General features: G+C 40.4%; 1 protein-coding gene across 1 annotated transcript in view; it reads right to left on the bottom strand.

Annotated features, from left to right (window-relative positions):
* Positions 1–23,303, bottom strand: part of cap2 (cyclase associated actin cytoskeleton regulatory protein 2) — a 255,092-nt gene extending 231,789 nt beyond the window's left edge. Inside the window, exon 1 of the mRNA XM_041185141.1 lies at positions 23,241–23,303. The gene's annotated coding sequence lies outside the window, so the exon portion shown is untranslated. The remainder of the gene's footprint in view (positions 1–23,240) is intronic.
* Between the last annotated feature and the right edge of the window lie 3,469 nt (positions 23,304–26,772).

The raw sequence follows: 26,772 nt of genomic DNA, 5'->3' as shown, positions 1-26,772 counted from the left end.
CACTGTCGCTGGGTCAAAATCCTGGAACTCCCTCCCTACAGCACTGTGGGTGTACCTACATCACAGGGACTGCAGCAGTTCGAGAAGGCAGCTCACCACCACCTTCTCAAAGGCAATTAGGGATGGGCAATAAATGCTGGCCTAGCCAGTGCGCCCACATCCTGTAAATGAATTTTAAAAATTCTCTCTCAATGTCCCACAGTAAATCATATAGCACCTCAAAAAGTAATTCACTGCGTGAGAGTAAACTCAGCAGCCAATTTACACACATCATGTCCCACAAACTGAAAACAAGATATTCAACCAGTTAATCTATTTTGGTGATATTGGTTGAGGGAGTAATATAAAATCGTAACCATTCTATGATTCTAGCACAGAAGGAGGCCATTCAGCTTGCTGAGCCTGTCCCTGTCCTGGCTCTCTGCAAAAGCAATTTAACTAGTCCCAATTCCCCTATCCTTTCCCTGTGGCCCTGCAAATATTTTCCCTTCAGGTGCTTATCCAATTCCTTTTTAAAAGCCAGGATTGAATCTGTCTACCCTCTCAGGCAGTGCATTACAAATCATAATCACTCAATGTATAAAAAGTTCTTCTTGATGTTGTCTTTGATTCCTTTGCCAATCAGACTAAATCTGTGTCCTCTGGTTCTCCAATGGGAATAGTTTCTCTCTAAAAGCTCTGTGTAGACCGTTTATGATTTTGAACACCTCTATCAAATTTCCTCTCAATCTCTTTGCTAAGGAAAACAACTCCAGCTTCTCCAATCTAACCATATAACTGAAGGCCCTCAATCCCATGGAGCCATTCTTATAAATCCTTACTATACCATCTCCAAAGCCTTCCTAAAATACAGTGCTCAGAATTGGGCACAATACTCCAGTTGAGTTTTTTTAAATAAAAGATCCATCATAAGTTCCTTGCTTTTGTACTCTATGCCTCTATTTATAGAGCCCAGGATCTTTACTTTCTCACCTGCCCTGCCACATCATGTCCCAGATCTCTGCTCTTGCACCCCCATGAGAACTCCTTACTGTTCTTTAAAAAAAAGTGTCACAGGATCCTTTACGTTCACCTGAATGACCAGAATATGCAGCCGGGGCTAACAATTTGTCACATCTGAAAAAAAACAGCAAAGCTATTTCAGCAAGGTAAAGCCATCCCTTAACTCTGTAACAACTAAAATCCCTCTCAAATCGGTGCTTTCTGCTCTTCTCAGCATCAAAGGAGGGGGCCAAACTAAATTCATTAAAGCAGTTTTGAAATACCTGATGTCTTGGAATGAAGTTGAGCATTTTCTTTGTTTAGTTATTGATTCAATGGCTACCAATGGGCAAAATATTGTTTGTACACAATTATTAATCACCCAGCTCTCCCTCCCCAGGGGGCTTGAACATATGTGGTATTATCCTTCATGATAAATTCCTGCCTTCCATGATTTGGGAATGTCATTCATTCTTAAGGCAAAGCCACCAAGTCTATCACCGAGTAAACTTCCTGGAATCAGATTGCATAATGATATTAAATATTCAAAAAGACTTGGGAGATATATTAAGGATGAAGTGTCTTAAGGAATGAAATATGCATAGCTGTAAGAAGCAGGGATTTATTGTATTACAAGATCAATAAGAATGCATTCAGCTGAGAAGCAGCAACAGAATTATCCAATCATAAAAATGAAGGCACAATTTTTTGTTTTGAAACAAGGAAGGAAAAAGTGACAACATGGTCAGGATATCTAGACATTCCTTTTTTTCCCAGTAAGTATCATGTTTCTCAGATCAGTTTGAGTACACAAGTTAAACACATTCCCTTTAACAGCTAGAACCTGCTGATGTAGACTTTTGGATAGCCGGCTCCACCCAAAACACTAATGATGAAGCTCTAGGAAAAGCAAGCTTGCTGCAGAATGTCATTTTAAAATGTAATTCCTTTTAAATCCTAGGCTACAAATAAACCTGAAACATTTAATAACCCCTACATATTACGACACTTATTGCAATTTGGAATATGTTTTGAAGATAAACAGCCATATGGAGCAAAATAGTTGTGACCAAGATACCTTGCAGCTGATTTTAACAAGACAGCAGGCCTTAGGGTCACCTGGATAGCTTTTCAAACAGTCATTGACGCACACAAATGAAAAGGTGAACTCCATCAATCAAAGTAAATTGAAGCTTTTGGGTGCACATACAAGGAGGAGAGGGAAGGAATCAGAAATTGTCACAATAACTACCATTAGATTTTTAAGGCAGATTGACTCCCTTGCCTAACAAGAATCTAAAGTTATCGGGGTTAGATGGGAACTTGGAAATCGAAACACAAGGTGATCAGCCACGATCTTATTGAATGGTGGAGCAGGCTCAAGGGGCCAAATGGTCTACTCCTGTTCCTATTTCTTATGTTCTTATGCTTATGTTCTTATGGATGAGGATGAAAACCTATGAAAGACAAATGACAGGAAAAATCAAAATATTTTAATACTGTATACAATTGAAACCATTATTAAACATTCAAAACCAACAACTAATGTTCCTGGTGGAGATGCAAGGAGTTTTTACACTGGCCATGAAATATTTGGGCAAATTAAATGAACAACCAGACCATGGCACTCAGTTCAAGTGCTGGTCATCATTGATATGGTGGGGAAGGAAACCTCCCTGGGCGGTGCTGCACCAACAATAACTTCAGTACAATCTCCAATTTCAACATAGAAAGTAAAAGGCAAGGGGAAAAAAACTAGCTTCAACCCAACTTATATTTATATATGTTACACTTATATATTTTACTTGTATTTATAGCACCTTTAGCATCAAATATCCCATGGGGCTTCACAGGAGCATTATAAAACAAAATATGACACCAAGCCATATAAGGACATATTAGGTCAGATGACCAAATGCTTGATCAAAAAGGTAAGCTTTAAGGCAAGTTATAAAGGAGGAAAGCGAAGTAAAGGTGCAGAGAGGCGGGGGTGCCTGACCGTCCATGGGACGAAAAATTCTGCCCCATGATTGTAAACTGACTAATTTAGTCTCATATGTTTGTCAGGGAGAGGAATGGAGTCAGTAGCTATAAGCAGACTGAAAATAATGGCTTCAGTCTTTCCAATATTTAATTGGAGAACATTTCCACTCATCCAATACTGGATGTCTGAAAATTCAGCAACAGTGGAGGAGTTGAGAGTGGTGCTTGAGAGGTAGAGCTGTGGGGTCATCAGAATGCATGTGAAAACTAATACTTTGCTTTCTGATTATGTCGCACAGGGGCAGCATGTCGATGAGAAATAGGAGGCAGGGTCGGTGCAACCACTAGGCGTATAAGACAGCCACTTAGAACAGCAAAATTTCAGAGTGGGGGGGTCGGGGCCAAAAAAAACTGAATAAACTATTCATGAAATGACATAAGTAAACAAACAAGCTTCAGCAGTGAGAATGAAAAAGTCTAGTTCTACTGATATACATCCACATATATTGATACGCATATAGATTTCCATGTATTTACATGCAGTCTTTCCCAAAATTTCATATTATATTCCTCATTCTGTTCAAGACAGTTTTACAAATTTTACATCTACATGACTATTCCAAAACCAGTAAATAACATCAAAGAACATAATTTAATCTAGCCCACTCTATCTTAATGACTATTGATTGTGTAAATTATGCTTAAAATCATCTAGTGACTGTTGCAGGAATACGTGAGCCACATTACATATTATAAACATGCGTTTCTTCTAGTACATATCCTGTGACAAGTGTAGAGCAATGAGAATGTACAATCAGCATCATAATATTCTCCTTTCTCATGCAAAATAAATTTGTAATTATAAATGCATAATTTTTATTCAAACTAATGCACAATATTCATTTTCCAAAGTTAACTGTCAGGAGTTGTTGAAGATTCACTGAGAGCATCCAATATCTTTGCACCAGACCTGATAGGAGAGGGTCAAGATCTTTGGAGGAAACCCAAAGTAACTGTGCAGGAGGAGGAGGAAGAGAAGCCATTGCAAGTGATACTCTGGCTACAATTCAATAGATGAGAATGAAACCAGGTGACAGCAGTCCCATGCAGCTGGTGACAATGAAGAGGCACTGGAGGAGGATGGTGTGGTCAACAATGTCAAAGGCTGTAGACAGGTCAACACAGAAAGATAGTTTATCTTTGTCACAGTCGCATAGGGTGTCATTTGCTACTTTGATAAGAGCAGTTTCTGTACTGTGGCAGGACAGAAACCTAATCGGAGGGATTCAAACATGGAGTTCCAGGAAAAATGGGCACAGATTTGGTAGGCAACATCACATCCAAGAACTTTGGAAAGGAAAGGGAGGTTGGATATGGAATGGCGAGATCAAAGACAATGGTAACAAGGGTTGTTTCTTTAAGGAGATGGGTGACGACAGCATGTTTAAAGGAGAGAGGGACAGCACCTGAAGAGAGACCAGTTAAAAATATCAGCTAAAGCAGGGACCAGGAAGGGAAGTTGTATGGTCAGCAGTTCAGTGGGAATCTGTGCATTTGAATGCCTCCTGCCCACAGGTGAAAGCATGTGTATTATGCTAACTTCCATGGGCCTCATTTCAGGAAACTCCTCCAAGTCACATTTCTAGGCATTCTAGGTATTTATATTTCCAAACAGATCTGGAAGAGTTGAAGTTAAAAAAAGACAAGAAAATGCTGAGAGTAAAGTCAGATGCATCTGCAAAGTAAGACAGACTTGCGCTTATATAGTGCTTTTCACGACCATTGGATATCTCAAAACGCTTTATAGCCAAAGAAGTACTTTTGAAGTGCAATCACTGTTGTAATGTAGAAAAAGCAGCAGCTATTGCACATGCAGCAAATTCTCACAAACAGCAGTGCGATAATGACTAGATAATCTGTTTTTATGATGATGTTGAGGGATAAATGTTGACTAAGACACCAGAGCTAAAGCCCCTGCTCTTATTCAAAATAGTGCCAGGGTTCTTTCACATCCACCCAAACAGGCAGACAGTGCCTCAATTTAACAACTCATCTGAAAGTTAGCACCTCAGACAGTGCAGCACTCCTTCAGTATTCCTCTGGAATGTCAGCCTTGATCTTTGTTGTGCTCAGGCCCTGGAATGGAAAAAAAAGAGGGGAAAAGAAGAGGCAGGTTTCTGCTCTCCACAACATCTAGGTTGACTTTTTTGTATTTGCAGCATTTTCTGCTTTCATTTCAGAGTTCTGAAAAACAAGTGTGATTTCAGACATCCTAGAGTTTGCCTGATCACCTACGGGGGAAGAGTGCGAGGAAGTTTTAGTGGCGGGCTCAATATCTCCGCTCTTCCGCATCAAGGAGGTGGAAAAGAGAGGCTTGATAGGTGGCAATCAGATCAGAAAAAAATTAACTGGCCACAAATGAGCTTGAGAAATATTTCTTGTCCTCAGTGCAGAACACAATACACGAACACGATGGAACAAACCATTGTCAGCATCTAAAGATAAAAACAACACATTTATAACGGAAAAGTTACCGTTCATTGTCAGGTAGAAGTACTACAGTATTTGGTTTTGGACACCATTGCCAAATTTAAATTTGACAAAATTTATTTAAAAAAGGTGAGATTAAACCAGCACACTTTATTTGACACTATTGATTGCATCACATGTTGCCCCCAAATGTTATTATATATTGTACATACACACCACAAACAGAATTACTTGGTATTTACAGCACAGAAACAGGCTATTCGGTTCAGTGTTTAGGCTCCACATGAGCCTCCTACCATATTTTATTAATTTCTATCAACATATCCTTCTATTCTTTTCTCTCTCAGGAGGCAAGTTCCTTTGGACAGCACCTTCCAACCCCATGAACTTTACCACCCAGAAAGACAAGGGCAACAGACGCATAGGAACACCACCATCTGCAAGTTCCCCTCCAAGTGACTCACCATCTTGATTTGGAAATATATCACCGCTCCTTCGCTGTCACTGAGTCAAAATCCTGGAACTCTCTTCCTAACAGCACTGTGGGTGTACCTACACCATATGGACTGCAGTGGTTCAACAAGGCGGCTCATTACCATCTTCTCAAGGGCAATTAGAGATGGGCAATAAATCCTGGCCTTGCCAGTGACATCACATCCTAAGAATGAATATAAAAAAATCTAGCTCCCTTTAAATACATCTATGCTAACTGCCTCAATCATCCCATGTGGTAACAAGTTCCACACATGCCTCGCATATTTGTGTACACAGTATTTCTATCTCGCTCTTCACAGCTCACAGAAATCATGCAACCAATCAGTGATTACAGGAATCAAATTTGGACACACCTTCATTCTCCTTTAGCTGCTGATTCATGTGCTTGAAAACAGTGGTGCCATCCTTCTCTACAATAATAACCAAAAGAGCAAGAAATTTAACTCCCATAGGAAAATTATAGATAGGAAACACCCACTAAATCCCTTCACAAATATTTTCACCTTTCAAGGTAAGAGGAAAGATCATAAACACTTGCAGGGATTTTCTCATATAAGCTACAGCTTTCTGAATCTGTAGGACAAATTCTTTCTTCTTCCAACCCCAACCACCACTTCCCACACCCCAATCCCACTTAGTGGGAACCAGCATTGAAGCATCAGCACAATGTGTTAATATCAGAGAGAGTGCAATTCTGCACTGAAAAACTTGACAAAATGAGAGGTTGTTTTTCCATTGACTTTTGTTTTTAAATGGTCAGTAAACATGAAATTCCCATAACATGGGATTCAACATGAGCACAGTAGTTTAGCCACTTAGGACAGACCTACAATAACGCTGCCAAATCACTTGTTAAATGATCTTTAACTTGTATAAACAGCATATTTTCCACCAATGCAGCTACAACTCAAAAAAAATGCTCTAAATGGGTCAAATGGGAGATGAGATAAAGCAACAACACTTTGCAGGCATTCTATTTGCTCTAAGGCAAGAGGCCGTACAGCAAGCAAACTTTGTCTTTGGCAGCCTTCCGTCTCGAGAAACAATAGTTTGTGCCTTCATGCTCAACTCTGTCCTAAGCATCAGCTGATGTGACCAAGGAGTCCTGCTCTGGCATAGCAGTCTCTGCCACAATTGCTGCAGAGGAAGACAGTGAGCTGAGAAGGTACAGGATTTGCTGGCCTCTATTTCTGTGGGCTCTCTTCTCAGCCAGCTGAGCTTTCTGTTTCTTCTCGCCTCTTCCAGTGGCCCTCCAGAAGAGTGTCATGAAACTATCATATTTTTCATAATATTGTGGGATATTGAGAAGTAGGCTTATGTTTGTGTTTGTGTGTGTTTGTGTTTGTGTATGATTGTGTGTGTGTGTGTGTATGGTTCCGTCTAATTAAATTAGAGACGGATAGACTGCAATGTTGAAATTACCAAAAGTGTTAGGGGTAAAAAGGGCATTTTAAATGCTAATGAGTGAACTAGGAGATAGAGGGTGAATGAAATTTGCATTTTATTGATAGGTGGAGAGGTGTTTGGTTTTCAAAGAAACATGGTGAGATGCTTGCAACCAAAAAGAAAAATAAATTAGGTTACTACATTGATTTTTCCCAAAAGTGCTGGCCATAATGACAGTATAAAAGGTTTTTATATGATGGGAAAAGTAAATTCCAAAGACATGGGGAAAGGATGGGATTTACAGGTTAAAGAGGAAGAAATATATTAAAAGGAGGGTTGGAAGGCTATTGAGGGGGGAGGGGGCAGTGGCCGTGTAATATCTGAAAGATATATCATGCGAAACAGACTTGTGGAAAAGCCTTTAGCCACTTTTCAGTAGTCTGCTATTCCAGTAACTAAAGTTGTGTTAAAAGTCTTTGGAATTCCACTGTTGAGTGGGTTTGTGATAACCTTGCTGGATTGTCACTTTAAATTTAAAATCTAATTTGGACTGTTGCCTTAAAGCGGGTGTAGTTGGGTGTCTGGTTAATTAGGAATTTTGGGAATTATTATAACATTAAGTAACCGGGTAATTGTAATCTTGTGTGTGCATTTTAATTCTTTTCTTCTGTTAATAAATGTTTTAATTTAACGTTTAAAATCTCTAAAGATGTTAGTGGACTCACTACTTCTGAATTCAGTGCATAAACCTTCTCGTAATAAATACAAATTGCAAAACTGTTGCGATAGCGCAGCCAAGTTTCCCTCGTTGATTTGATCAGCCTGGCAGATAGCACTTGCTGTATCATAACAATATTCAGCCTCTATAGCTCATGGCTGTTGAGAACTGACTCCGAATTGCCTGCGCCAATGTTTGCCAACTTTATATCTCATGTCTTGTGTCCTTATAGCGGAGGTATGGACATCCATCAAGTTGTGACCCAGTGGCCAGCTCACCATACGAAAGATCTTTGGGTATATGGCCATCATCCATCCAATGAATGTGACCAAGCCATCGTGGATATCATTGGCTAAGTAATGAATGTATGCTGGTGGAATTGCCATACTCCAGGACCTCTGAGTTGGTGAACTTGTCCTACCACAAGAGATGCCAGGATACATCTGAGACAGCAAAGGTGGAAACTGTTCAGCCTTTTCTTCTGGCATATGTTTGTCTGGGTTACACCACCGTAGAAAAGTACACCGAGGACTCAGGCTTGGTGCACTCAGTTTGGCGTTCTCAATCAGGTTGCTGTTGGTCCACACTCTCTTACTCAGCTTGGACATAACAGCTGCAGCTTTTACAATGCGCGTGTTGATTTCAATATCAAGTGACAGATTGCTGGTAATAGTGGAGCCTAAATATGTGAAGCCATCATCAACCTCCAGCGACACTTTGTGAAGGATGATTGATATCAGTATGGCAACATCGTGGACCATGACATTCGGCTTCCTGATGCTGACGATCAAACCTAACTCTTCACAGGCATGAGTAAGTGTGTCCACTTGCCACTGAACGTCTTTCTCAGTGCATTCAGCCAAGGCAGTCTGACAAGAGAAACACTGAAATACTTTTCCCACAATGCTCAGCTGGGAGATACCTTGATAGTTGTTGCAATCAGTGCACTTATCTTTGTTCTTGTACAGGATCACAAACTTTGCATCACACATGTCCTGGGGCTCCGCCCTCTCCCTCCAGCAGAGACTGAGACATTTGTGCTGATGCTGCAAGGGTGCCAGTTCCAGTTTCCTGTGCTTGATGAGTTCAGGCATTATAGCATCACCTAAAATCTGCCAATGGCATGCAAGTCAATGGCTTTGCTAAGCCCCTCCACTGTGGGTTCGATATCCAGTTCTTCCAACACAAGCAGAGCTTTCTCACTGTTCTCTCTAGAGTACAACTCAAGTTAGAATTCCACTATCTCTCCAATTGCTTATTGCAATATTCTCTCCAAAAGCTATTCTGCTTCTCTCTACTCCTTTAAGAGGCTCATTAAAACCTAATGTTTTCACTAAGCTTGTGGTCACCTGTCCGGTTACCTCTTTAGGTAGCTCAGTGCCAAATTTTGTCTGCTAACACTCCCGTGAAGGGCTTTGGGATGTTTTCTACTTTAAAGGCACTTAATGAAAGCAGCAACATCCACATCCCATGAATGAATAAAAATGCTGATGTTATAAAGGATACAGCAAGTGTGGGAGGACTTCAGCATAGTCGACCCACCAAAAACCAAGACATCTTAGCAAGTTTGAAGACAACCGTCCCATTGCAAGTATATCAGAAGGCAGTCCCAACATCAATGTGAATCCTAACAGGCCATGAGAACTGGGCATGTTGTCAACCATTGCAATCCATAGCAGCTGAAAAGGCCACTTATCATGCCAATCACTTCCAATTGTGGCTCAGGGGAAGACACACCAAGTTTAACTTGGAGGGCAGCACACACAAAGTAAAAAAAAATCACAAGCAACTTGCTGAACTTTGCATCAAAAGTAGTAACATGAGGGAGTAATTTCTTACGATTCACAAATAATGCATCAATTCAGCATTGGCTCAAATGTGAAAAGTTATTCTACATTAATGCCCAATTTGTGCAATAATTCAAACACATTGAGGAATTTCAACTCACGGAAGTGTTTTGAAGAGTTGGTTTTGCTTGAAATTTTATCACAAAGGTTAGAATTGTTTTGGTAACAATGTAAATTCAGTCTGACCTTCAGACCTACATACTTGCACTTAAATGCAATGCAGCATTGAAAAAAACAAGATAAAATTAAGATTTACCCGGATACTATGGTACTTTGCCATTAGTGCCTAATTGGAATCAAGTTTAAGTCTTCAAAACTATGGGGATGTAGACTGATTATTGCACAGTGTTCAGTTCCATTCGGAACTCCTCAGATACTGAAGCATTCCTGGCCATTTGCAGCAAGACCCAGACAACATTCAGGCTTGGGCTGATAAGTGGCAAATAACATTTGCACTAGGTAAGTGCCTAGTGATGACCATCTCCAACAAAAGAGAATCTAACCATCTCCCCATGATACTGAACAGCATTACCATCACTGAAACCCCTGTCAACGTCCTGAGGGTCACCAGCATCCAGAAACTTAACTGGACAGGTTACATAAATACTGTGGCTACAAGAGAAGGTCAGAGGCTGGGAAATCTGTGGCAAGTAACTTGCCTTCTGACTCCCCAGAGCTTATCCACCATCTACAAGGCACAAGTCAGGAGTATGATGGAACACTCCTCACTTGCCTGCATGAGTGCAGCTCCAACAACATTCAAGAAGCACAACACCATCCAAGACAAAGCAATCCACTTGACTGCTACCCCATCCACCACCTTGAACATCCACTCTCTCCACCACCAACCCACAGTGGCTGCATGTGTACTATCAACAAGATGCATGGTAGAAGCTCACCAGGACTCCTTTGACAGCAACTTCCACACCCATAACTTCTACCGCCCATATGGACAAGGGCAACAGGCACATGGGAACATCATCACCTGCAAGTTCCCCTCTAAGTCATGCACCACCCGACTTGGAACAATGTTACTGTTCCTTAATCGTCGCTGGGTCAAAAGCCTGGAACTCCGAACAACACTGATTGTATCAACAGCACATGCTCCACGGTGGTTCATGAAAGCAGATCACTGCCGCTTCTCCAGGACAACAGGGCCAGTGCCACCCACATTCCCATGAATGAATTAAATAAAGATACTTAATAAAATGCCCAAAAATTGATGCTGGCATGCAGAACTAACAATAACTGAAGATAGCGAAGCTGTAATTATATTGCATTCTGTCAGCTCGTTCCCTAAAACACACAAGGGATCTGTAAAACAGGTCATATACTGAAGCAATGTATGCGATTTAGGTTTCTAAAAATAAAAAAAACCAACACAGTTCATCCTGTCATTCAAAGGATGCTGAAAATAAGCAATTTGTGTAATATAAACATTTTATTATAAAGTCATTATACATCTACCAATTCTTCCAGAAATGCACAGTGCAAATGGACAGAACATGATACTGAAAAATAAGCAATAAAATGTAGCAATAAAAACAGGGCATAAAATATGATTGAGCTAAGGGATCTCTGGCCTGAAAAACAAATTACACTTCACAGAATATTACACCACTGAAAACAAGCAGCAGTAATCATTTATTACTACAACTTTCATGTAGTGCAAATAAACTTGTAGACACATTACATTCAAAGCTCCATTAGAAATAAAAGAATAGCTTACCAAGGATATCCCAAAGAATTTTATAGTCAATGAATCACTTTTGAAGTGCAGGAAACCTGGCAACCAATTTCCACGCAGCCAGGTCTCACAAACAGAAATGAGGCAATGACCAGATAATTTGTTATAATTACGTTGGCTGAAGGATAAATATTGGCCAGAACCCCTCTGTTCTTCTTCAAAACAGTACAATGGGATCTTTTACATCCACCCAAGAGAGCAGACAGGACCAAGTTCCCTCTAAGTTTTATGGCTGCGCAGCAATCCGAAAGTTCCCACGCAGGCTGTGCACAAGTCAGCCCCTTTAAATTGTCCACAGGCACAGCCACGCAAAACATTTCAAAGAGCCTACGCACAAAAGAAAAATTAAAGGGTACATTGGACAGGACTTTGGTTTAACATCCAAAAGACAGCACCTCCGACAGTGCTGTGCTACCTCAGTACTGCACTGGAGCATCAGCCTAGATTCTCTGGAATGGGACTTGAACCCACAATCTTCTGGCTCAGGCAAGACACGACTAACAGACTTAAGTACTTGGATCACTACTGTATTTGGACTCAACCATCAACATTCACATTGGTCCTTTGGCTGACTATCTCATGCTTCTCAGCAAGTACTGAAAGAATGATGTGACATGATATAATTACCCTGAGGAGTCAACTTGCACTAGCAATGTCACATAGGCTAAGCCAGGCAATAGAAACTTGTCAAGCAAATGTTCCCTTGAAGCTCAATGTATAATAATAATCAAAAATGGAAATTAATTGGTCAATATCACTCTTTTCTACATTAATCAAGCAAAGTGCTATGGATTGGACTGCACTGCCACCTGTGACAGCAAAAAGCACTCCTGAGTCAAAGACAGAAGAGGACACAAGATGAAAAGAGCTTAATCTACTTGGGATCCTCACTGTTTTTCCCCATATTAGGAATGGCTTTAGAAGCACACATTGAGCAACTCTGTGCTGTGGGGCCACAACTACTTCATACAGGACAATAATAACTTATATTTATATAGCACAGTAAAACATCCCAAGGTATTTCACAGGAACATAGTCTGACAAAAATTGGCAGAACCACAAAAGGAGATATTAGGGCTGGCAACCAAAATCTTAACCAAAGAGGTTTCAAGGACACTCTCAAAGAAAGGAAGGAGAGCTAGAGAAGTTTAGGGAGGATTCCAGATCTTAGTCGGCTGAAGACACACTCGTCAATAATGGGAAGAAGGAAGCGAGGAATGCACAAGAGACAAGAAGTTGGGAGACACCCGAGAGTTATAGGGCAAGAGAAGGATACAGAGAAAGTAAAGGCTGGGACATGGAGTGATTGAATGAGAGATAAGAATTTCAAAATGGAGGTGTTGATGGACCAGGAGCCAATACAGGTAAATGAGCAGAGGAGTTGCAAATAAATTGGTGCAAATTAAGCTAATGACAGCAGAGTTTCAAATGAGCTTAGATTTACCAAGTTGGAAGAGGCAGTGGTTATGGCAAAGGTTGAAATCCACTGGACTGGAAAGATTGGAATTTGGGCTTAAATATTTTTTTGAATCAGGCATAGTCAGCATACATATGGAAGCCAACGTGTTTTTGGATGATGTCACACCAAGGACAGCACATAGCTTTAAAACTGGAAAGATCCTCGAGTGATTCCAGACGTATCAGTGCAAGAGCAGGAAGAGATTCAGACAGATGCTTGCCAAATCAATGTAGGCTGAGCCACTGTACCATATATTCTGTGGAAAGGGAATTTTTATTTTAAGAGGGTTACTCTTTAAAAAAAAGGAACAATTACTTTGGAGTCCTGTTCTCATTTCTGCAACACCTTTTGAATTGATTTTTAAATAAAGAAACATTTGCGCCGGAATTCCAATCTTTCCAGTCCAGTGGGTTTCGGCCTTTAATTTAACAGCTCCAATCAGTAGTCAACATGGTAACACAAATATATTTAACATATACTAGCTGATTTCTTGCAGCATTCCACACAGGGAATCAAAAAAATTTGTAGACCTCAAGAGAGACCAATGTTTGTAGATGCAGATTATTTCTGATCATGTGGGTGATGTAAAGTACCATCACTGGGGAGGAGGGGGTGGATATAAATACAATCTGACAACTATACATACACAATTTCTATTGTAAGTGTGTACGGGGGAATTTAATATCAACATTTTTCTGTTGTAAAGTGGGACAACAAGCTTTGCATACGAAAACTTCAGGGGTGGAAGGTTTTCATAATATACAAGCCACAATGGTTTCAATATTTGAATTTTGTATTGTAAAGACTGGGAAATCATTAATGGCTAATGCCATACCACCTGACTTATGCCAAATGAGGTGGTTATGAGGTGACACAGTATTGCATTCTTCATGTCAATTATCTGAAAGTTTTAAAAGTGGAAATGTTTCTGCCTGCCTTCTACTTAAACCAAGGTGACCAAGCTCACACACCTCTGAACTGTATAGTGAATGCCAATGGCACCACACATCAGCTCTGTTGACATTTCACACGAAACCATAAAGTTTTGCAAAAACATATGATCACCCAGATCTGCCGAAACAGATGTCAAGAGAATTAATTTTCTGGCGCAGACAGCAATGAAGAATTCAACTATTTTCCAAATCTAGTGTTTTTTTTCATAAATCGGGCAAATGAGCTACATCTTCAAATAGGTTGTTTTCAAGTGTCCTCCAGAACAAAGTTTTAACCTCCACACAACATCTACAGGGTTTTATGATAGCTTCTACATTTCTAAATTTGGTGTAACATCCTTTCCTCTATTATGGAACTGGCTGGATTCTCACCAGGAGCAATGTTACACAATTACCACTTTGACAGCAACGAGTCTAATAGTTTCAATTACTGGATGATGACATCTCGCTATTTACAATGATCCAAAGTGCTGCTTTTAGAACCATCTTTCATAAGGTTCATTGCAAAGTGCAAAACTACACTAATCTCATCAAGTAGAACACATTTCTTCTGGAAACAAAATGGATCAATCTCAAAATCTGATTTCTTCAAGCTTCCAGAAGACAAAGACTAACAAAGTTCTTAGTTGGTTTGCTTACTTAACTCTTACAAGAGATGACACAGAACATTGAGCTTGATGGCCTCCTTCTGTGCTGTTTGCCTCTTTGACTTTTATTAGGGTTTGTGTTTTAAGAGTGCTGCCAGCATTTCACCAAGTGACCGTCTGTTCTTTAATCCCAAATAGTGAGCTTCAGCAGTCTAGTCACCATGGAGGTATGAAAGCATAGCTCAGTTTTCCTCATTCAACATACACACCGTAGCCAAAGCCACTGATCTTCTCTCACTAGCCCATAACATGGGGATCAATGAATGCACCTCACTGCTAAACTCCATTAGAGAACGAACTGTCAACTCTGCACAGAGCAAACTGTGGAGTTTCCTGACATTTAAGATTTCACACCATCAGGCAAGGTTTTCTTCAACCAAGCTCTGTTCATTGACTTTGCACCAATATTCTGTGAAAAATAACTGTACATACAAAAACACACAATCAGTTGTTCCACACACCAGGGGTTTGAAATTCTATTGAGTGATCGAGGGAACTGAGAGAGGGTGTCTTAGGAAAGTGACAGCATATTTTCAGCTCACTTTGGTTGGTCCAGACAACATCCATCACACTATCTGACCAATGTGAATATTATTCACTCATTGAAAGAAGTCCCAAACTTTCATTTCAATGATTTCTATAAATCAATTCCTCTCTGTTCTAGGACCCTAGCATACCTCGAAGCAGTGCTCCAAAATTGCTGTATTTATTCTGTTCAATATGTTGCCTACTTGACAAGGTTAACAAATGCAGCATAGGTTAGCAATTGAATGAGAAGCCCTCATGCTCTGCATTAAAAAAAATCCAGACATGCCTGGAAAGGCAAACATTATTTGGCCATCCCTAGTTGTGTACAACTAAGTAGCTTTCTAAGCTACTTCAGAGGGTGGTTGACAGTCAACCACTGTTGACCAGATTAGCATTCCTTCCCAAAAGGACACCAGTAAACCAGTTAGCTTTTCACAGCAACTTTGTTTTCCAAGGTCAGAATTTTATGGTCCTCCGCTGGCGAGTCTGCAGCTGCCGGAACCCGTAAAATTCCATGCGACCTTCCCATCGTCCTCAACTGCCACTCCAGACCTATCTGCAATTTTACATGGGATGGATGAAGCCTAGGGCAGCCCACCTGTGCCCCAGTTCAGGCCCTTAAGTAGTCAATTTTGAGGCTCGCAGGACAAGTTCAGGGGCTGGGGTGGGGGGAGGATGGGGAAGCCCAGTAGATCATCCTCGTCGGGCCTTGGATGGGAAAGAGGCACCTCTCTCAAGGGCCCCCTTTCAACATCGGATGGCTCCCCCATCCCTACCCCACCCCCACCCCAAAACCCCAAAACCCCAAGCAGGTGCTTCCTCAATCTGGCTTCTCCAGCAAGGCCCCAACCCTCTCAGGACTCACCTCACATCCCACCCCATCCTGCACTTATCTAGTCCTGACTCCGGGACTTAGAGTCTGGGGACTGCTTGTAGCCCCGCTGGTAGCCCCTGACCACTGCTACAACTGGACTACAGAGCTGTCAGCCAATCAGGTTAGCCAGCAACTCTGAGGTGGGGCTCCAGCCAAGTGAGGGGCCAAAGTTCTATCCCCAACCAATTAACACTTCTCAGAGCTACTGGCTCAGTTAACCACTGAATAACAAAGAAGCAGCTTTTCCTCCAAAGTGCCATCATACTAGAACAGACAAACCATGTCAAGATGTATTTTAAATGGTGTACTGGAATGTGCACATCCAGGAGAATAGGTGTAGAAAGCCAGCTGTCGTTGCAGTAGTTGCTGCAGCTTCTTTTTCTGCCTCGGATATCAAGCCTTACATCGCTTGATTACACTCAGCAGTAGGCTAAAATACCCAACCACAGGCCTAGGATACAAAAGAATACACATACACATTTGCAAAATGTGTTTTGTCAGATGGAGAATAAACAAAGTTGTACAAGAAGCAGTAGGGTTTGAACTCATTGACCTGCAAATCACTACAGGTCTCACAGCAGTTACAAAGAAGTGATTTTATTGATGAGAATCAGAGAGACAATATCAAACTAAAAAAAATACAAACAGCAAGCAAATGTTCCACTACCTCACAGCTTTCCTCACAATTCTGCTTTAGTACAATCTCTGGTACAGGTCCATAAGTCAGAGACAGCATTAGTATTAGTGACAGAAACACTCCTGAAAGTAACAAGCCGAAAGCTAGTGCAGAATTCCAACTTTAGTTTAGAACATTAACAGCATCACCTGGGGAGGTAGGCTATGTTGGGGTGCCAATCAAGAGGCTGCTTTCTCCTGGATGGTGTCAAGCTTCTGAGTGTTTTTGGAGCTGCACTCAATAAGGCAATTGGAGAATATTATATCACACTTTTGACTTGTGCCTTGTAGATGGTGGATAGGCTTTGGGGAGTTAGTCAGTGAATCACTTAGTGTAGGATTCCCAGTCTCTGACCTGCTCTGTGGCCACAGTATGTATGTGGCTAGTTCAGTTAAATTTGTGGTCAACAGTAATCCTCTAGGGTGTTGATGGTGAGTGACGTGACAGGGTTTCAGTGATAGAAATGCCATTGAACGTCATGGGGAGGTGGTTAGATTCCCTCTTGTTGGAAATAGGGTCACTGTCTGGCCCTGAAATGGCAAGTAGCATTCACACCACACATCAATCTAAGCCTAAATGTTGTTCAGGTCTTGCTGCATGTGGGCACAGACTGCTTCATTATACAAGGAGTTACAAATGAAACCGAACACTGGGCAATCATCAGCAAACATCCCCACTCTTGACCTCATAAAGGAGAGAAAGTCATTGATAAAGCAACCAAAGATGTTTGGGCCTGGGAAACTGTCCTGAGGGTCTTTTGCTGCGATATCCTGGGGCTGAGATGAATAACCTCCAAAAACCACAATCATCTTCCTTTGTGCTGGGTATGAATTCATTCAGTAGACAGTTTTTCCCCTGGTAACCATTGACTTCAATTTTAGCAGGGCCCCTTGATGTCACACTCGGTCAAATCCTGCCTTGAAAAAGGCAGTCATGCCTCTGAATTCAGCTCTTTTGTCCATGTTTCGACCAAGGCTGTAATGAGGTCTGGAACAGAGTGGCCCTGACAGAACCCAAGCTAAACACTGGTGAGCAAGCTATTAGTTAGTAAGTTCTGCTTGATAGCACTGTTGATGACACCTTCCATCACTCTAATGATGATTGAAAATAAAATGATGGGATGGTAACTGGCTGGATTAGACTTATCCTGCTTTTTGTAGACAGGACATACCTGGGCGATTTCCACAATGTCAGGTAGATGCTAATGTTTTAACTGTACTAGAACAGTTAGGGTAGGTTTGGCTGTTTCTGGGGCACAATTCTTACTGGTCTGCAAAGAAAGGCATTTGTTCAATGCATTAAAAGGCTTCATCTTTAACAAATTGCAGTGTGTTTGTGGAACATTCTGAGCAGTGACGCAATTTGCAGTGAAGCAAGCAAGCATCATGAAAATATTACCAGCAGAAATGGTGCAATCCATCAAAAACTGACTTCAATTGAGAGACTTAAAAAGGACTAATTCACAATCATCCATTTTGCATGAGCGCACAAAGTTAAGATCTTTCCCCAGTAACTCCTCAAAGAGGAACAGTGCATTACTAAAGATTTCCAACGTCAGTAACGCCAAATTGTTTTATATGCGTATTTGTAGCATTCTCTCCTTAAGCAGCTCTGCCAATTCTACACTCACACTAGAGTGAGGGAGAAATTGCAAAATGATAGCCTATATGAGCCACTCCACTGACCCCTTTCCTTACCCGTCCTATTCCCATGGCAATTGGCCTGGTACTGCATCAGATGCTGAATGTGACCCTACACAACTTCAGACCACAACGTCCCATCAGACCCAAACTTAGCACTGGGCTGCACAAACTACTTAAAAGGCAACTCAGTTACTTGACGGTACAATTTTCACCTCCATTAATGAATAGCATTTCTTCCATTACCAATCCAGAAATCAAAAATATCAAATGTTATCAGCTGCCATTTTAGAAGGAAATTTAGTGGAAACATTTAATTGTTTATGCAGCCAGTCAGATAAATTGACTAGGCACATTTCTCCTGAATAGCAATATTATCTAAAATATAACATACATATAAAATATATTTGTATGATTGCCACAATGTTTATAGAAAAGATAATAAACTAATGTATTCAAAATTAAAACAAAGACCTTACTTTGATGTGCTGGGGTTAAAATATTGCCATCTCAAAGGCAATTAGGGATGGGCAATAAATGCTGACCTAGCCAACGAGGCCCACATCCCATGAATGAATAAAAAAATTCTAATCATACATTGCTTAAAACAGGTTAATGTCAAGTAAATCAGCACTCCTGACAATCCACCAGGGCCATTAATTTAGATGTGAAGTGGATGAGCAGCTTGCAGCCATGTGTTCTGCCAACTGCATACAGTGGTACAGCTAGAAAGCAGTAAGCTCACAACCACATCTGTCACTCCAAGTGACCCAAAAAAAGCAGCGGACACTACAGTACATTAAAATGAAATGTTAAGGCGTGCATTATCCAATTTCTTATATACATTTTATTTACCATGGCTGTTTAGATATGCATATACTACTCTTCACCTCAACATTGAGGATTGTGAAGGGAAAATTCAGGCATCTGCAGTCCAAGGTTAGTCTGATCTGTACATACATATAGGCCACAAACACTTCCTTGTGCAGCCCCAAATGGGGAGCCTGATCACAACAATTCATCTTTCTCTATCATATCACCATTCACTTTTTTTTAACAAAACCACATTCTAATCAGTTCCTTTAGAAAAAAAGAGAAATTGGCTAGGTTAAAGTCAGGTTTAGGTTAGGGTTGTTTCAACTGAATCCGACTGGTCACATGTGGCCCTTAAGTCCTGGAAGTCCAGGCAATTTGGTCCTCAGATAACACTTTTCAGATCTTAGTTAAGTGCTTAAAACTCAAGCAGACACATCTCTCTACCAAGAATGGGAAAGGCCAGCAAGAGATGCAGCATGGTTAAAATTTAGTCTTCCCTACCCACTATTCAGTGGAGATACTGATCTTAAGTTAAAGTCTAAAGCATGCTGCACAGGGCGCCAGTGGAACATAGTGAAAATACAAGTGAATAGATTGTCTTTAACAAAGGTTCATCCAAAATTTCACTAGGAAAGGAATACAACAAAAGCAATGTACTCTCCAGAGATATTTATTAACTTTAGTGCAAAACTATTAGGAATTTCATTTTCTAATGGTGGCATGTTCAAATACAGGGTTCTCTATCCATCCCATTTCCCCTCTTTACCTGCCACCTCTCACTCACCCTAAAAATGGTGTATTTATTGCAGTGAACCCTGCCATGCCTACAACTTTATAAGGAATGTCAAGGTCATGGGAAAGGTACAGGAGAGATTTATAAGGAGAGACTAGAGTATAATAACCGATGGTCATCGAGCTAAAACATTCACCCTGTTTCTCTCTGCACAGATAGTGCCAGACCTGCTGAGCATTTCCAGCATTTTCTGTTTTTACTTCTGATTCCCAGCATCTGCAGTATTTTGCTTTTGGACTAGAGAATAGTGTCTCTCTTCATCAGAACACTGAAGTTTAAAAGACAATCTAATAGAGGTGTTCAAAATTGAGTACTGGCAATAAGTTAAATAGGGGAAACTATTTCCATTGGTCAGTGAGTCTTCAAATAGCGACCATAAATTTATTATCACCAACATAATGAAATAGGAGGTTAGAATAATTTATTTATCCACTCACTTACACAGAGGGTTGTTAGAACATTGGATGTCTTGTCAGAAACAATGGAGGAAGAAAATCCATAATATGGTGTTTCAAAGGGTAGTAAACACATATTTCAAAAATAAATATTTAAAAGGGTATGGGACAAGGGCAGAGTAATGGGGCTAGTTAGATAGCTCTTTCAGATAGCGTCACAGACACCATAAGGCAAATGACCTTTTACACTGAAAATTTCTATGTTGCATCCCAGAAAGCATAAATTAACCAAATAATGGCCTTTAACATAAATTTTAAACGAGACAACTGAACAGAAGATTTAAAAAAAAACTTTGCACTAGTTAAAACTCAGGACGAATATGAGTGTGCCACACCCTACATGAAATAATGAAGAGGCCAGCCTACAATTCAAAGGGAGCAAATGTAACCTTGGTATCCCATCAGGATGTCACTAGGCAGAAAAGGTGATGACATAAGAAAAATATATCCATACATTTGTCTGGATAAAGTTCTTTGAAAGATCTTTCCAATTAGTTCCATCCACTTGCTCTTCCCCCATTGTCATGCATACTTTTCTCATCAAGTATAAATCCAATTCCCATTAGAAAGTTATTATTGAATCTGTTTCCACAACTCTCCCCACCCTTAAAGCACTGCACTCCAGATTATAACTCACTACATTAAAAAAATCTTAAAGATTCAATGACAAGTTAATATCTTCAAATATAACAATCCACTGCATTTTTCTCCTTATATCAGTTCTTCAATGCAACTTATTTTTATTCTTGTCTGCAGTTTTCTCAAACACCACAAGTGAGTTTTCAGTTCCTGACAACAATTCATTCACTGTCAGACTCTATTTTCATCTTAGTCCAGAATCTGGAGCTTTGTTTGCCTTCCTACAAGTCACTATAACAAATTATCAAGGTGAACTTCCTTTGGCTGTCCTGTAAATTAACCCTGGAAATTAGGAAAACAATCTTGTTTGCATAGAATATGCACATTGAAAAGTATTGATCAGGTGCATTGTGTATCATGTCCCTGAAAAGGTAGCATTAATGCAAAGGGCTCAAAGATCTGGAGTGCAACTACTATCCAACAAACTGCAAATTAAGATATTACAGGCCAACTCAAAGTGTAAACTTAAAATTCCTACTAGTTCCAACATATGTACACCTGAATTCAAAAAAAATTGAAATTGTCTAAGGAATTGGCAAATGTGTGCCTCTTCTTTCTACAGAAAGGCTTGTTCCTTGCCATATCCTGAAAACTGGAATAAACATGTGGTACGATTTTTCACAAAGACAATAATGCATTCACTATTCCTTAGAATATTTAAAATCATGGGGAAAATTATTAGGAAACCGAGTGGAAACAAACTGCATCAGCAATAAGTTAGATGAAAACCGACCAGCTTGTCACTTTCAGGCTAATTAGCCTCCTGAAACATGCAATGGCCCACTTAAGCTTCCCAAGAGACTACTCCCCCTAAATGTAAACTGTCATAAAGAAATACATCGAGATAGTCATCCCTGAGGCTCTTAAAAGCTTGGAGCAGCAGAGACCGCCTCTTACCAGCCCCCAACACAGGGACTGCGATTCAAAAGATCGTTCCTTCCTACTCCATCTCACCACCTTAACAGCATTCTTGTGTTTCTGCATAGTTTAATAGCTTGGTTGGAGGGGGAGGAGATGAGGGAATAATATTGAAAGTAACGATTACAGTAGATGCCAGATTTGCAACAACAACTTTGCATTTTCTCCTCAAGGTTCCCAGCATCAGTTCACTGTGGACAAGGCCTATAGACACAGGGACGCTACCTGCTTAGAATCATCTTGTGCATGCATTATTTATTGCATTATAATTACAGGAGAGCCGAAATTTGATTAAAAATTGTAGGAAGCATGTGACAGCTACATCACAAAATGCCATGTTGTAAGAAACTGTTATTTTAAGCTGTTGCATAATACAAATCCTTCAATATTTTACGATTGCAGTATCAACGCCCACAAGTCGCCTCCTCGTTATCCTAATTTTGGGAAAGGGTTGAGACAAACCTCAATAAATGCAGAAGGCTGAAAGGGAAGGGAGAAACGAACACTGCATCAACAAGCAAGCTCTTGACACACGATCAGAACGCGTTCATCAAATCCCCCGTTTATCTTTTTTCTTTTAAAAAAGGCAGCATTACCGATCACTTTTTTGAACAAAAAAATAAGTTAATGCCTCCAATTGGCGCAAAAAAAATTAATTACCTGCTGTGTTTTGTCCGCGGTGCTGATATGAAAGGAGGTTGGGAGGGGGGGTGGGGGGGAACGAGTGCCACTCTTCTTTCCTTCAGGTTGTGCGCTCGCAGTCACCCAGCTCGCGCTCCGCGGGCTCTGCCTGGCTGATTGACAGCCCGGAGCACGCGCGCGTCCGGGGCCGCTATATCCCAAATAAAGGCACGCGCTCCAATGACCGCCCCTTTGCCCAGCGCGCTCCCTGCAGCACCAGGCTAGAGCCGCGAGGCCCCCACCCCCCGCCCATCCCAGCCCCGCCCCGCCCCCCGCTGCCGTGTGCGCGCACCTTCCAAATAAGGACAAGGCAGCGAGCAAAGATGCTGCTATCCACTGTGGAGCACTTGATCACATTCCAAGGCATTGCAGGCCGTGTACTTAAGAAAAAAATTGAATTTCTCTTTATTTTTCTTTTTGCACAGCTGCAAACAGACCTTACAGCCCATACCTTTAAATGCAGAACGCAGAAGGCGTTCTAGGTCTAATGGATATTAGAGAACAGTTTACTCACTAAATTGAGCTCAGCGAGCTGTAAACTCCTCGTGAGTCATCCCTGTACCATGGCGACAATTTTGGCTCCAAATGAAATTTTGATTTGTTCCAGGAGCCCAAAGATTGCTAAACCAATTCCCCATCAGTAAAACATGATCCCTTACACTTAGGCCTCCTTTGGCATTGCACATACAGGGTTTAAACATATTTACAGTTTTAAAGAAATCTTCTATTGAAATATACCACCGATACAATTAATTGCCCAATACTCCTCTTAATGACTTTTAAAACAATGCTGTATTTTTGATTAAATATTATAATTATGCTTATATGTTTAACATTTTTACTTTGGAGGCCTCCAATGCCAGGCAGTGGATAACCTAAGTGCCAATTAAGGCAGGATCCAATACTAAAAGAATGACCTGTCAAATTCAGGGAACCTAGTCTTGCCAAGTACATGACCGTGAAGTCTGCAACTCAGAAGAGTTGATCTCTTAGATATAAACTGCACATTGACTTTCAAATTCTAGATTTCCAAACGTTTGCTGTATGTATCCTGTCCCATTCACTGATTGTCCTCGCTGATTAATAATTGCCAACAACAATCCTAGCCATCCACCCCCTTCTCCCTTTGACTTTAGAGACACTTTAACAGAGAGGGAGGAGAGAAAAATAAGTGAAATAGACATGAAGGCATGATGGAAAAATTTGGAGAGGTGACCAAAATCATGAGCAAAGGTAGGTTTGGAAGTCTTTGAAAAAAGGATAGAAAAATGCTGGAGTGGAATGGTTGAAAGTCTGAGCTCCAAAAGTAGGGTGAAAGGGAGCTGAGGGCAATGCCACCAAAGGTGGAGGAAAAGGAAAGGGGAATTAAAAAAAAAGGTCAATCATATGACCAAAAGTTAAAGGGAAGGATGTAACACTGGAGGAGCTTGCAAACAAGATTTGGGAAAGGTCAAGGGGGGGTTTGAAGGCAATGACAAGGATTTTAAATTCACTGCATCAATGTAGATACAATACTGAAATGAGTTTCCTGACTGGATTAATATCTTAGGTTAATTGGGAAGCTCAGTGGTTCCATTCCAGTGGGGGTGGGGTGTGATACTGCAGGAGCTCTGTGTTCCCCTCAAAACCATATTTAGATCCTTGTGTATGCTTTTCTACCCTAACAGTGTGGTAAGCACAGAGCAAGATTATACCCTTATGAAATGAGTCCTCTCAATCACTACTTCATGACTAGATACTGCATCTCAACTACACTTAAGATGAAAGATCTCTCATCTGTCTTTCTCCTGACAGCTGCTTTAAGCAAACAAAGTTCCATCAGTCTTAGGTCAGCTACTTAGGCTGCCCATTATCTTTACAGACTAATGAAATCATGGCAAGCAGTAATGTAGACTTGATGTTGTCATTTAAATGTCCATATCTATTAGCATCGCTATAGGATAACCTTTATGCTACAGTTAGACCAAGGATTCTGAATTAAAGAATCCTGGGGTAGAAGTTACACTTTGGGTGCAAGGAAATTGCACCCAAAATGTGCTGGAAATTTTTTCCACTAAAATTAATTTGCATAATCCCAACCATAAAATCTTCCATCAACCAGCAGAATTGGGCAGTGGAATAGAAGATAATTGTTTCTTTTTACTTTTCACTAAAAAGTATTCTTGGTTGTGTTTGAGAGTGGTAACCTTGTACAGTGCTATTAGTTAAGCTGAAAATGGGTTTATCACCAAAAATCACCACCTGTGAGTTACCTGACTTCAAATAATTGAAATTTTAAAAACTATACTGAATTATTTAATAGTTGCATTGGTGTGCACTGGTCAGTTTCTTAGTAAGTTAAAAATGTTTTGCTATGAAAAGCTTTTAAAACATTTTGAGTGTCTGTGCCTAAGACAATGAGCACAATTTGAAAGAAACTTTCTTAGCCAGGGCAATTGATGGAATCTCGCAACTTTGACCTGTGGTGCGGCCAGTTTTGGTGTAAGGCAGGGCCTGATTTCAGGATCTGGTCCCGCACCAGGACTTGATGGCCAAGGAAGGTGCGTTCATGATGCAGCCAAACAGGTTGTGTATCAATCTGCAAATCCTTTCAATTCACACCAATGGCAGGCGGTAAGAGCAGGAGAGATTCCTGGTCAGCCAGTGATGGAAAGAATGTTGGAACCTCTACCATAGCTCCAGACTACAACATGTGTGTAAATGTGCACATTGCCACAGCAACTCGGACTCCCTGAGTGAACTGTAACACACTTCCAGATATTTGATCTATACTTACAACTGTGAGCATCAGTAGTAATGTACAAACATATGAACTAGGAGCAGGAGTAGGCCACTGGGCCCCTTGAGCTTGCTCCGCCATTAATAAGATCATTGCTGATCTGATTTCTCCACATTCCTGACTACCCCTATAACATTTCACCTCCTTACTTATCAAGAATCTAACTACCCCTGCCTTAAAAATATTCAAAGACTGCTTCCACCGCCTTTTGAGTAAGAGTTCCAAAAATTCACAACCCTCTGTGAGAAAAAAATTCTCCTAATTTCTGTCTTATGGGCGACCTCTTATTTTTAAATAATGATCCTGGTTCTAGATTCTTCCATAAGAGGAAACATCCTTTCCACAGCCACCTCTCAGGATTTTATATGTTTCAATCAAGTCACACCTTACTCTTCTGAACTCCGGTGAATACAAACCTAGCCTATCCAATCTCCACTCATATGGCAACCCGCCCATTCCAGGTATTAGTCTAGTAAACCTTCTCTGAACTGCATTTGTAACCAACACAAAAATCTCAGCCTTCATCCTTCTCTTGTCTTGGCCTTGAGAGAACTATTTGTATACCCAGAGAATAAGCTAAAATGTATAATGATAGAGTGATAATTTTGTTTAGTTAATATATAACTTTTTTTTAGAAATTTTGCATTCTAATAAACCACTGGGAGAATTTTGAATTAGTTCCATAAAGTTGTCACTTTCAGAGCTGTATCTTGCCACTTTTAAACCACTCTAAATATGTATTATAGAGGTATTATGCATTATACAAATATTTCTTCAGCGAGGTGAATATTATGGACAATTTTAACTCATTTAAAACCTGCCCATATTCACAGAGTTAAAATCAAGCCCTATATCCTATGAAGTCATGGAAAATATAAAAATTGCTTCATGGTTGTAGTTGTTCAGTTGTCTTCATAGCGCTAATAAAATCATTAATTCAGTGCTCCCAACTATATTCCAATGTGACCACATTTTAACACTCAAAAATTAACATGACCCCAGCTGCCAGCAAAAATAAGAACAATAATAAATCCGCTTAATAACAATCCATATATAATTATTAAAGTTCATGTATTATAGATCAACATTTAAAACATCATAAATATATGAAAATCTGTGTTTTTAAAGTACATTATAGAAATATTATTATATGTATTCATAGAGATTTCAGCCAAGCTCTCCATATTCCCTGGTGACAGAAGACTTAGTGACACCCCTCCTTCCCCCGCACATGGTAATCAGCCACCTTCCCCACCACACCCACACA

Source organism: Carcharodon carcharias, chromosome 3, assembly GCF_017639515.1.
Source record: "Carcharodon carcharias isolate sCarCar2 chromosome 3, sCarCar2.pri, whole genome shotgun sequence".
NCBI classification, from domain to species: Eukaryota; Metazoa; Chordata; class Chondrichthyes; order Lamniformes; family Lamnidae; genus Carcharodon; species Carcharodon carcharias.
This window is presented reverse-complemented; position numbering and strand designations above follow the sequence as displayed.